This window comes from Electrophorus electricus, chromosome 8 (assembly GCF_041902795.1).
Source record: "Electrophorus electricus isolate QZ-2024a chromosome 8, ASM4190279v1, whole genome shotgun sequence".
In the NCBI taxonomy this organism is placed as follows: Eukaryota; Metazoa; Chordata; class Actinopteri; order Gymnotiformes; family Gymnotidae; genus Electrophorus; species Electrophorus electricus.
Genome location: NC_137504.1, coordinates 614,188 through 625,000, shown reverse-complemented (window position 1 = coordinate 625,000; position 10,813 = coordinate 614,188).

Below are 10,813 nucleotides of genomic sequence, written 5' to 3'. Positions count from 1 at the left end.
AAGATACACTCAGGGTCTACAGTACCACATGAATGTTACAGTCAGACCTCCAGCTCAGGAAATGGTAGCCCCTGACCTGGACCAACCCAAAAATATACACACACATCCTCTCACGCATGCCGCACACACACACAGACACGCGCGCGCACGCACACACGCACACACAAACGCACACACGCACACACAAACACACGCACACACACACACACACACACTCCAGGCTGTTCTTTGCTAAGGTCATCAAAGCTGGTGGGAGGAAATCTCCTTATGCAGGTGGACAGGTTAAATATTTATATAACAGATTATGGAAATCTTTAGGAAGCTGAATTTGCTCTCCCATAAGGCAATTCGACCAGGCAGTGGGTGTGAAGCTACTTATAGTGAGGGGTGTGTTGCTCTGGATTCTGTAGCTCACCTAGAGCAGGTGGAGCACAGTGCTAGTATTTCTAAGGTCATAGGTTCAATTCCCAAGGAAGACACGCATTGTCACACTGATAAACATGTATGTTTGTCTGGATAAGAGTGTCTGTCAAATGTGATCCATTTTGTGGAACAGTGAATGTTCCCCTTCAGTATATTCCTGAGTTGTTCATTCCATCTTAGAGTTGTTCTTAGACTTTATATGGATAGTCTTAAGTCCAGAAGTGTTCCTGTTCAAGAAATAGGTCAATGAGTTTGGAATGTTGGTACTCTGATTTTCTTACTATTTAACAGAATGTGTTTATAATACAGCACTTGAGATCATAAAAAATCAATTCCAATTATATAATTCCTTTCCAAGCTGAATGATATGGGAAAATATACAATAGCTGAGTTTCTTCCTGACCACATGCTACAGTTCAACTCTGACATGCATTACTGTTCATCTCTGACTCGCATTATTGTTCAACTCTGACATGCACTACTGTTTAACTCTGACATGCACTAATGTTCACCTCTGACATGCACTACTGTTCATCTCTGACTCGCATTACTGTTCAACTCTGACATGCACTACTGTTTAACTCTGACATGCACTAATGTTCACCTCTGACATGCACTACTGTTCTGACCTAAACTTCCTCTCCTAAATTTTTGAAGGTCACCATCTTTTTTGCTTTCAGTGCATAGAATTTGGACTTAGACTAATATTTCACAAGAGTGCTGTCATAGGCAAAGTGCCTTTAAGTCATCTTATTTCAAGATGTCCAGGATTCCATTTACTAGTTCTTACTTTATAGAATGTTTCTATAGGGTGTTTCAACCATTGTCTATATAGCAAGAACACATTGAAATACACAACTATCGTGTATCTATGGTATCCTCAGATATGTTGTGTCTACAATTTCCTATATTAAAAATACAGGCCCCACAGTTGGAACCCATTTGTTCCATGCAAATCATTTCCTTTTTAAGTTTTGCACAAGCAGTGCACAAGACACATTTCCACATGAATGGATGTGTACAGAACACAGTTGGGTTCAAATCTTTCTTTCAGTTCTTTGTATGTCCATCTTCATTTCTGATTACAGACTCAACCCCCCTCAGCATTTCTGGAGAGATTTCTCCAGCCTCACTTTGGTGGAGCGGCTGTATTGTTCTACCTCTTATTCTAAAATACCCCACAGGGGTACTATTAGAGTCTGGTCAGGTGGCACACTGGGGCAGGTGATAGATTTTGACAGTGAGTTTTGGATTATTCTCATGCCGGAATATTTCTATTCTGCCAAGTGTTGGGTGGCTGTGAGTCATCTGGTCAACAAGGTATTGTGGTACATCCATAGACATTCATCATGCCATCTATAAATGTCATTTCCGTGACACTTTTTGCATTCATGTAGCTCCATATTACCACTCTCCCCACTCTGTGCCTTACTGCCAGGAATGCGCACTCACTGTGGTAGTCATGGCCTTGTTTACACCCAACCCCATCTGAACCCCTCTGAACTGAACACATTTATCTGCAGTCTCATCTGACCACAGAATGTGCTCCCAGTCGTCATCAGGCTTCTTACCATCTTCATGTTTCATGCAAAGTTTAATCTTACAGTTGTGTTCTGAGGTTTCTTCTCTGATAGCCCCTGTGCCAAGCACCTCTGCTTTTCAGAGCTAGACTATGCATTGCAATATTTTATGAGGATGGCCTCTACAGCTTTGGTTAGTGGTACTTTATCTTTTTATATACTTCCTGAATAGTATATACACAGAGTTTACCCAGTATAAATGTATATATGGTAACACATATATATATATATATGGTAACACATATTCCAGTACAGTCTGTTAGCAGGCTCTTCAGTGCAGTACTGGAGCCAGGAGCCGTGGACTATGATTTAATACTGACAATAAAATATAGGGCAGGCTATTAGGCACAGCTGTAGAGAGGGCGGACCTAATAGCTTGATGATTGGGAATTTATGATGAGTTAATATAACCGATTGGCTACTTTATTACACCTCAGTCCTCTGTAATGAATGGGTAGAAAATCTGTAATACATGGAGATTTGACTATATTCTATGTGATCTTCATTCTGTACATAGATTAACTGCCTGTGATTACCAAATCGAAGACTGCATTTTGGACCTTAGATTTGTTGTTGTTGTTTTGAATTGAGCACCGCCACTCTGTAGGTTCACTCTCAGAACTGCCTATGTTAGATACTTTTGAGTCTCCCAATGTGGCAGTTTAGTAACTTGGATTTTTAGTGTAGCTGAAACCATTAATTACAGACATTTAATGAGAAATCAGTAAAATAAGGAGATATTTGGGCTAGTGACAGTAAACCAACATCCAGCAGAAGCCAGAGAATGTGGACAGGGAGACGTGTGTTTGAGTGGTGAGGCTGGAACAGCCATGGCATAAATCAGACTGGGAAGGTTGAGGATGGTATTGGACAGGCTGAAGGCCTGTCTGTCATGACCCATCCCTGCTGGCATAGGAAGCAGAGTGAGGCATCAACTGTATGTCTGCAAAATCTGTGCCGTGTCTGCCAGTGGACCCTGGGTAGAACACTGGACCCTGGGGTAGATCACTGGGCCCTGGGGTACATTTCTGGACCCTGGTGTAGCTCACTGGACCCTGGACTATGCCTCTGGACCCTGGGATACATCTCTGGACCCTGGGGTAGATCACTGGGCCCTGAGGTACATTTCTGGACCCTGGGCTATGTCTCTGGACCCTGGGGTAGATCACTGGGCCCTGAGGTACATTTCTGGACCCTGGGGTAGATCACTGGACCCTGGACTATGCCTCTGGACTCTGGGATACATCTCTGGACCCTGGGGTAGATCACTGGGCCCTGGGGTACATTTCTGGACCCTGGGGTAGATCACTGGACCCTGGACTATGCCTCTGGACTCTGGGATACATCTCTGGACCCTGGGGTAGATCACTGGGCCCTGGGGTACATTTCTGGACCCTGGGGTAGATCACTGGACCCTGGACTATGCCTCTGGACTCTGGGATACATCTCTGGACCCTGGGGTAGATCACTGGGCCCTGGGGTACATTTCTGGACCCTGGGGTACATCTCTGGACCTTGGGGTAGATCACTGGGCCCTGGGGTACATTTCTGGACCCTGGGGTAAATCTCTGGACCCTGGGGTAGATCTCTGGACCTTGGGGTAGATCACTGGGCCCTGGGGTACATTAAAGGACCCTGGGGTACATCACTGAACCCTGGGGTAGGTCACTGGACCCTGGGGTAGATCACTGGACCCTGGGGTACATCTCTGTGCACATCTAGTATTTATTTCTCTCCTTTCTCCTGCTTTGCCTTATCTGAGCTGACATTCCAGCTGGCCCCTTCACCCCCAGCCCTGTTTACCAATGCCAGCCAGACTCCCCATCTCTCTTTCTCTGAATCAGACTGACACCCTGCTCAGAAGAGCAACTACAGTGCATATATTGAGACAAATAATTTCATTTGAGTTTTTTGACTATGTTGTACTGAAAAGAATGAAGGGTTAATTTGCATTTACTTCCAGAAAAAAAACTCAACACTGACTTTACACACAAAGGATTAAGCTACTGGAAAGTTCTGCACTGCAGAAATAGAATTGTTCAGTTGTTTTGGGAAACGTTAAAGAAGAACCTTTTTTCCTCGGATAACGCGCCTACAGCTACAGCGTGACTGAATGCAACTGTCATGGCTGGATTCATCACCCCCAGTATACAGGTTCAAAAGGGGCAAAGAAAACAAAGCCACCTGTTCTCCTGGGGGGCGGGGGTGGGCTGTACCAGCTGGCCTGATCACACCTGATCACACCTGTCCAGAGCGATTATGGTCTGGGTAAGTCATTCCATTGTAATTTTTGGTGGTACAGGTGCACAGGAAGCATTGTTTGTTTTCTCTCATTCAGAATGCTGGTAACACAAAAATGCAAAATGCTAAATAAATAGTACATAAACATATATTGAGTGCTATAAATGCATAGTAGATTACATTTAAAATATAAAATATATTTAACATACAAAGTAACAGGAAAGAACATTTAAGATGTAATACACATACAGTATTTATGTATATTTATGTATATATAGACATATGTAGACAAAAACATATGTATAGAATTTGAATAGAATAGAATAAAATTTGAATGCAACCAAATTTGAATAAAATAGAATTTGAATTTGAACAAAGTCTAGCAAAGAGAGAAATATCATGATTTCTCTTCTCTCAGATAAAATAAAGGAGGTAGAGCAGGCTTAAATTAGTGTGGGTCCCCTGTATGTGTGGGTCCCCTGTATATGTGGGTGCCCTGTATGTGTGGCTCCCTGAATGTGTGGGTCCCCTGTATCTGTGGGTCCCCTGTATGTGTGGGTCCCTGTATGTGTGGGTCCCCTGTATATGTGGATCCCTGTATGTGTGGGTCTCTGTATATGTGGGTCCTTGTATGTGTGGCTCCTTGAATGTGTGGGTCCCCTGTATATGTGGGTGCCCTGTATGTGTGGCTCCCTGAATGTGTGGGTCCCCTGTATATGTGGGTGCCCTGTATGTGTGGCACCCTGAATGTGTGGGTCCCCTGTATCTGTGGGTCCCTGTATGTGTGGGTCCCCTGTATATGTGGGTCCCTGTATGTGTGGGTCTCTGTATATGTGGGTCCTTGTATGTGTGGCTCCTTGAATGTGTGGGTCCCTGTATACCTGTCTACATATCTGTAGTAGTCAAGAATACTTGGGGGAGGGGTCACAACGCTCCCTAGTCCCTCTTTGTTGTCATGCCATATGAACAGATTATGACCCATGGGATTTGGGTCATGGAGTGTGACGTGAGTCTTTGCCCTACAGCCGCTGGTGTTGCTTTGCTCCATTGATGGGTTCCGTTCCAGTGGTCTGCTGAGTACTTCTGTCTGGAGGGTAGATTTATCTTTGGGTGGCACGGCTGAACCGGGCCATGTTGTCTCCAGTCAGACAGTCAGAATGCCCCTTTTTTAGGCTCACCACCATATTGGTGTTCTTGCCCAGTCCAGCTGGCTGGAAACATGGAGACTTAACACAGTGGATGTCAGTGCTGTTATATTTTGGAATTTTATCTAAAGCAATTTGCAATTCTGACTGGACACAACTTCAGCAATTGAGGGTTAAGGGTCTTGTTCAGGGGCCCAAAAGTGGCAACCAGGCAGTGGTGGGACTGGCAACTTTCCAATTACAAATCAAGTCCCTTATCCACTGAGCTACCACTGCAAGATTAACTCTGGGAGGTTGGAGTTATTTATAAAATCCAGGATCAGTTCATTTGTCTTGGAACACAGCAAGTCCATCATTATTACCACAATAGTGCCTCTGATTAGTTGCTGCTATGGGGTTCGGTTGTTGTTGTGTAGAGTGAGGCCTGGATATTACTGTAGGGGGAAATTTGCAGTGTATGGTGAGAAGAGGTTGGGGCCTAAAGAGTAGATTTGATGTGTGCTGGTATTTATGGGTAATTGGGTGGAGGTGTGTCTCATGCATATGTAACTACCCTTCGTCTGGCAATCATAAAATCCAGGATCTGATTCACAAGGAGCCAGTAAAGCAGGTTTTTTTTTCCATGAGCTTGGTGGTTCCACTGGTGTTAAAGCATGAGTGATGTTCCAGAAACAGTAGAGCAGATGCTCTCTTTTTCCCCGATGTTGGAGAGGAGTATGGAGAGGATTGTGGAGAGCAGAGGACCTGTGTAATGCTCTTCTAACTGTTGTTCTAAAAAGTCATTAAATAAATTAAGTTTTACAGAATGTAGCAGCCCATGTCCTTACAAGGGCTAGAAAGTTTGACCACATTAGTCTTGTTCCTTCAGCTTTGCTCTGGCTCCCAGTTCAATTTTGAATTGACTTTAAAACAATCTTGTTAGCATTTAAATCTCTAAGTGGTCTGGTTCCACAGTATCTGAGAGAGCTCATTGAACACTAACCCATCTCACCTACTGCAGGTCCTCTATGAGTTCTTAGAATCAGTGTGATTACAGTCGAGGGGAGATCTTTCTCCTATAAAGCTCCTCAGTTATGGAATATCCTTTCAGCTTTAATTAGGCACTCTCACTTTTTAAATCTAGGCTAAACACTTACTTATTTACTCAAGCATTTAATAAGATTCTTGTATATAAAGGCACAGAACCAGGAGCCCTCTAACTGTGACTGTAGTCACCCACTGGACCCTAAGTACTGTGGTCACCCTCTGGTCCCTCAGGACTGTGGTCACCCTCTGGTCCTCAGGACTGTGGTCACTGTCTAGTCTCTGAGGACTGTGGTCACCCACTGGTCCCTCAGGACCTGCTCATTGGTGACAAAGCATGTAAGATGTAGCCAGAAAATGTCCCGGTCCTGCTGAGGAACTGATGCTGCCACATTCATCCTCCCATTCCATCTACTCCAGTGGATGCAGGAACAGCTCGCCCATCCTAGACCCTAGCGGAGCAGCCAAGACTCCTACACCTGGCGACTTGGACCAAACATGATGTACTAAAGCACACAGTGTTCATGCGGTGGGCCACGATGAATAAGGGGTCCCTTGTGAGTATTGGTCCTCCCAAAGTTCATTCCTCAATTCTGCTTAGGAAGGTTTTTTTTTGGATCTTTACCCAAACATTTGTAAAGCTGTGTGTTAAAAAAAATCAAATGTGAAATTTGACTTTTGCTACTTCAGTATTCACTACTCTGTCAGGGGGATATGCTCCAGAACTTCCAGTGAATCAGGGATATTGTTATTAATGACCCACACACACACACACACACACACCCACACACACACACACACACACACACACACACACACACACACACCAGCCTCCCTGACCCTGGCCTTCATCCAACCATGCAACCTCTGCCTTTCATTACCAGGAGGCAGCTTCTAGCCTGTTTAATGCACAGGGCAGAGAGATGGGTCATGTTGGAGTGACTTTTCTTTGGAGAAAAAATGTGAGGTCCAAAAGAAGATGAGACTCTTTCCCATGTTATTCAGAAGCTATTATCCAGAGCTGTGTGTGTGAACATCACAGTCCATGCTACTCCTTTCAGAGTTTGGGGTGTCAACACTATTTGTCCAAGGGCTTGTTTGAGTTCAAAACTGTGGCTCCAGTTCATTTGTGGCAGTAGATACAATCCACCAAACACAGCAGAACATCACAGCACTACCCTGCCTCTAGAACATTCCATTTCACTGTGATTTACTACTGATTACTTTGTTAAAGTTTAGATTAAAGTGATTCTCTTTCGGCTCTCTTCTGGTTACATCTGTTCGTGCTGTTTCCCCAGTATCAGTCCTGCATTACACTCAGTCAAGCTGAGATAAGCATTTTGTATTCCGTTTAAACTCTCTCTGTACTTTTCATCACTTTGCTCTTTACTGTTTGAATGTTTCTGTAAGTGCAACTGAATAAAGAGCATGTGCTGAATGATTAAGTGTAAATGCAAAGATTTCTTCATCCCCTCCCCCACTCCCCAGGCTTGGGTCTGATGCTGCCTTTTGTGCTGCTTTTTGCTCTTTAAGACAAATCGCTCCCGGAAGTTTGCAGGCACTCTTTTGTGAGTGATATTTCTGGGAGCCAGACAGTGATTAAGGGTGGATGTCTTCCCATTATCCCTCAACTCTTCTGGAACATTGAGGAAAAAACGCGGCCTCAAAGCGCTGCTATCATTCTCCTCCACTCTGCTCTGGTTGGACTAGAACCCTGATCAAAGTATGTCACTGGATTTCATAATGACGCACACTGATTACATCATCTATGACTCATCTATATGTCATTTGAATTACAGGGTAGTTTTGGGCTGAATAAGACTACAGGCCAAGCAGACCCAAGGCAGCCCACTCTGGTACAACACAGGGGCAGGTGTCAGGGAGACCTTGGTGAGTCATTAACTTTGGAAACCATGCTGCTTTTTCTGTAGTTGTGTCAAATGGCACAGAATGATGAAAAACAGTAGAAGCGTAACAGATGATGTCTGTCTGTCGGCTGATGTTGATCAATGTGATGGGAGCTACAGGAATCTCTGCTGTGGTATTAGGACAGCACCATTGCTCATGAATCAGAGCATGACAGGAAAACAATAGTGACATTGTAGTCCATCCTTATCATTCCCAGCTATTATGCGTGTAACGGGCTTGACGTTGAATTAATGTTTCAGGTATGTACAGGATGCTCTCTGAATTCTTGCTGAATGGCTTAGAGTGGTGATGTTTCCTCATGCTCTCCTGAGACAGGAGAGGAGGAAGCTGCGTCCACCCGACACCCAGGTGGCTCCCTGCTCCCTGACGTCCAGATGGCAGGCTGAATATCAACTAGCTTGGACATCCAGCCTCACAGAGCAGAATACAGATCAGCTCTTTACGATTCCTATCCAGTCAGCAGGGTGAAGCCACGTTGGTGTTTACTGCCAGAGGAAACCATGGCCAAGGTTAAAAGTCTTTGTTTATTTGGGCGATTTTATACAATTGAAAAAGAGGCCATGAGCAAATTGCAGATGAAATAGAAATTTAGGAAAGCTGAAATGAGAAAGAGACACAAGAAATGTCTCGTAGCCTTTTTCCAGTAGGAGAGAGAAAAGGCAAAAAAAAAGAAAAGGGACTTTTCTGTATAGACACTAAAACCGTAACTATCAGAACAGCAGAAGACAGAACAGCAGAAGACACAGAACAGCAGTAGACACAGAACAGCAGAAGACACAGAACAACAGAAGACACAGAACAACAGTAGACACATGCAGAAAGAAACAGGTGATGATTGTGAATATGTCCTTTGTTGTTGTATTTTCATATATTTGCTGTTTTTTCTTTGATTATGTGATTTTTATGATGTCAGGCCAGTCATACTCAACAAAGTAATTTCCAAAAGGTTCAGTACACCATCTGTGTGTCTACAGGAACAAATATTTCTTTGAGGTCAGTTTTCTAATTATGCATATGATACTTTATTATTCCGAGAATTCACTCTGCAGGAAGATGTAATAGGCTGAGTTAAATTAAGGTACACTAATGTATAGAATGGATAAATAGTAATAGTAAATTAAAATGATTTTGGTTTTGTGCATCATTTGTATGGGAAAGTGATGGCATCATTATGTGCTCTTGGAAGAAGGTGACATAGACAGAGTGTTTCTCTGGACAGTGTCCTTCCAGGAAACCTGTTCTGCTGGGCCATGCTGTTCATGTGGATGTTACTTTGACAAGTGACACCTAAACATTACTGCAGACGAAGTTCACCCCTTCATGGCTCTGGTATTCCCTAATGACAGTGGCCTGTTTCAGCAGTACAACGCGTCCTGCTGCACTGCAGGTGTTGTTCAGGAATGGACAAAGTCAAGGTGTTGACTTGACCTCCAAATTCCCCAGCTGTCAATCTGATCCAGGAAATGTGGGATGTACTGGAAAAACCAGTCCGATCCACAGAGGCCCTAACTCGTGATTTACAGGACTTAAAGTTAGTGAGCTGTAGGCAGGATGTGTTCCCATCCTGCAGGTTAAAGGCACTTGAAGGTCTGTCTCAGTGCCTCTGCTATGTGGGATGCATGCTCAGAGCACTCCTAATCCATTTATTGCACACAGACATGTTTTCAAAGGCATTGGGTAAAGACATGGCCCACATAGACACTTGATAGATGATAGACACATCAGATGAAAACATTTGAGGGGAAACAGGGGAACCATGTGATAAACACACACACATGACCTGAGGAAGCTCAGCAGAGCCTCCATCAGCAGATCTGTGAGAGCAAACATCTGTGGCCGAGAGACAAACCACCACGACACACACAAAGATGTCTGCCAGCAGTCCCCTGGTACTGTGATTACCATGCACATCCCCATTGGAAATGATACATTTACTAAAGTAAATATTTGAAAACCAGTAAGAACATCATTATTTAACAAAGAAGCATTACATTTTGAATGGTTTATAATATTGATTTGTGTCTTACAATTCAGTTTTCAATAAATGTTATCCAATGTTATAATTCAACTGATTATAGGCAAAGTATAACTGTATTTACTGTATAACTGTATAATAGTACTTAATGTATAATAGTATTTAATGCATAAATGTATAATGGTATTTCCTGTATAATAGTATTTACTGTATAACTACAATAGTAGTTACTGTATAAATGTATTTACTGTATAACTATATAATAGTATTTAGTGTATAACTGTGTAATAGTATTTTCTGTATAAATGTATAAAGTATTTACTGTATAAATGTATTTACTGTATGATAGTATAAATGTATTGACTGTATAACTGTTTAAATAAATTTACTGTATAACTGTATAATATTATTTACTGTATAAATGTACTTACTGTATAACTGTATAAAAGTATTTGTTTAACTGTATAAATGTATTTACTGTATGACTGTATAATAGT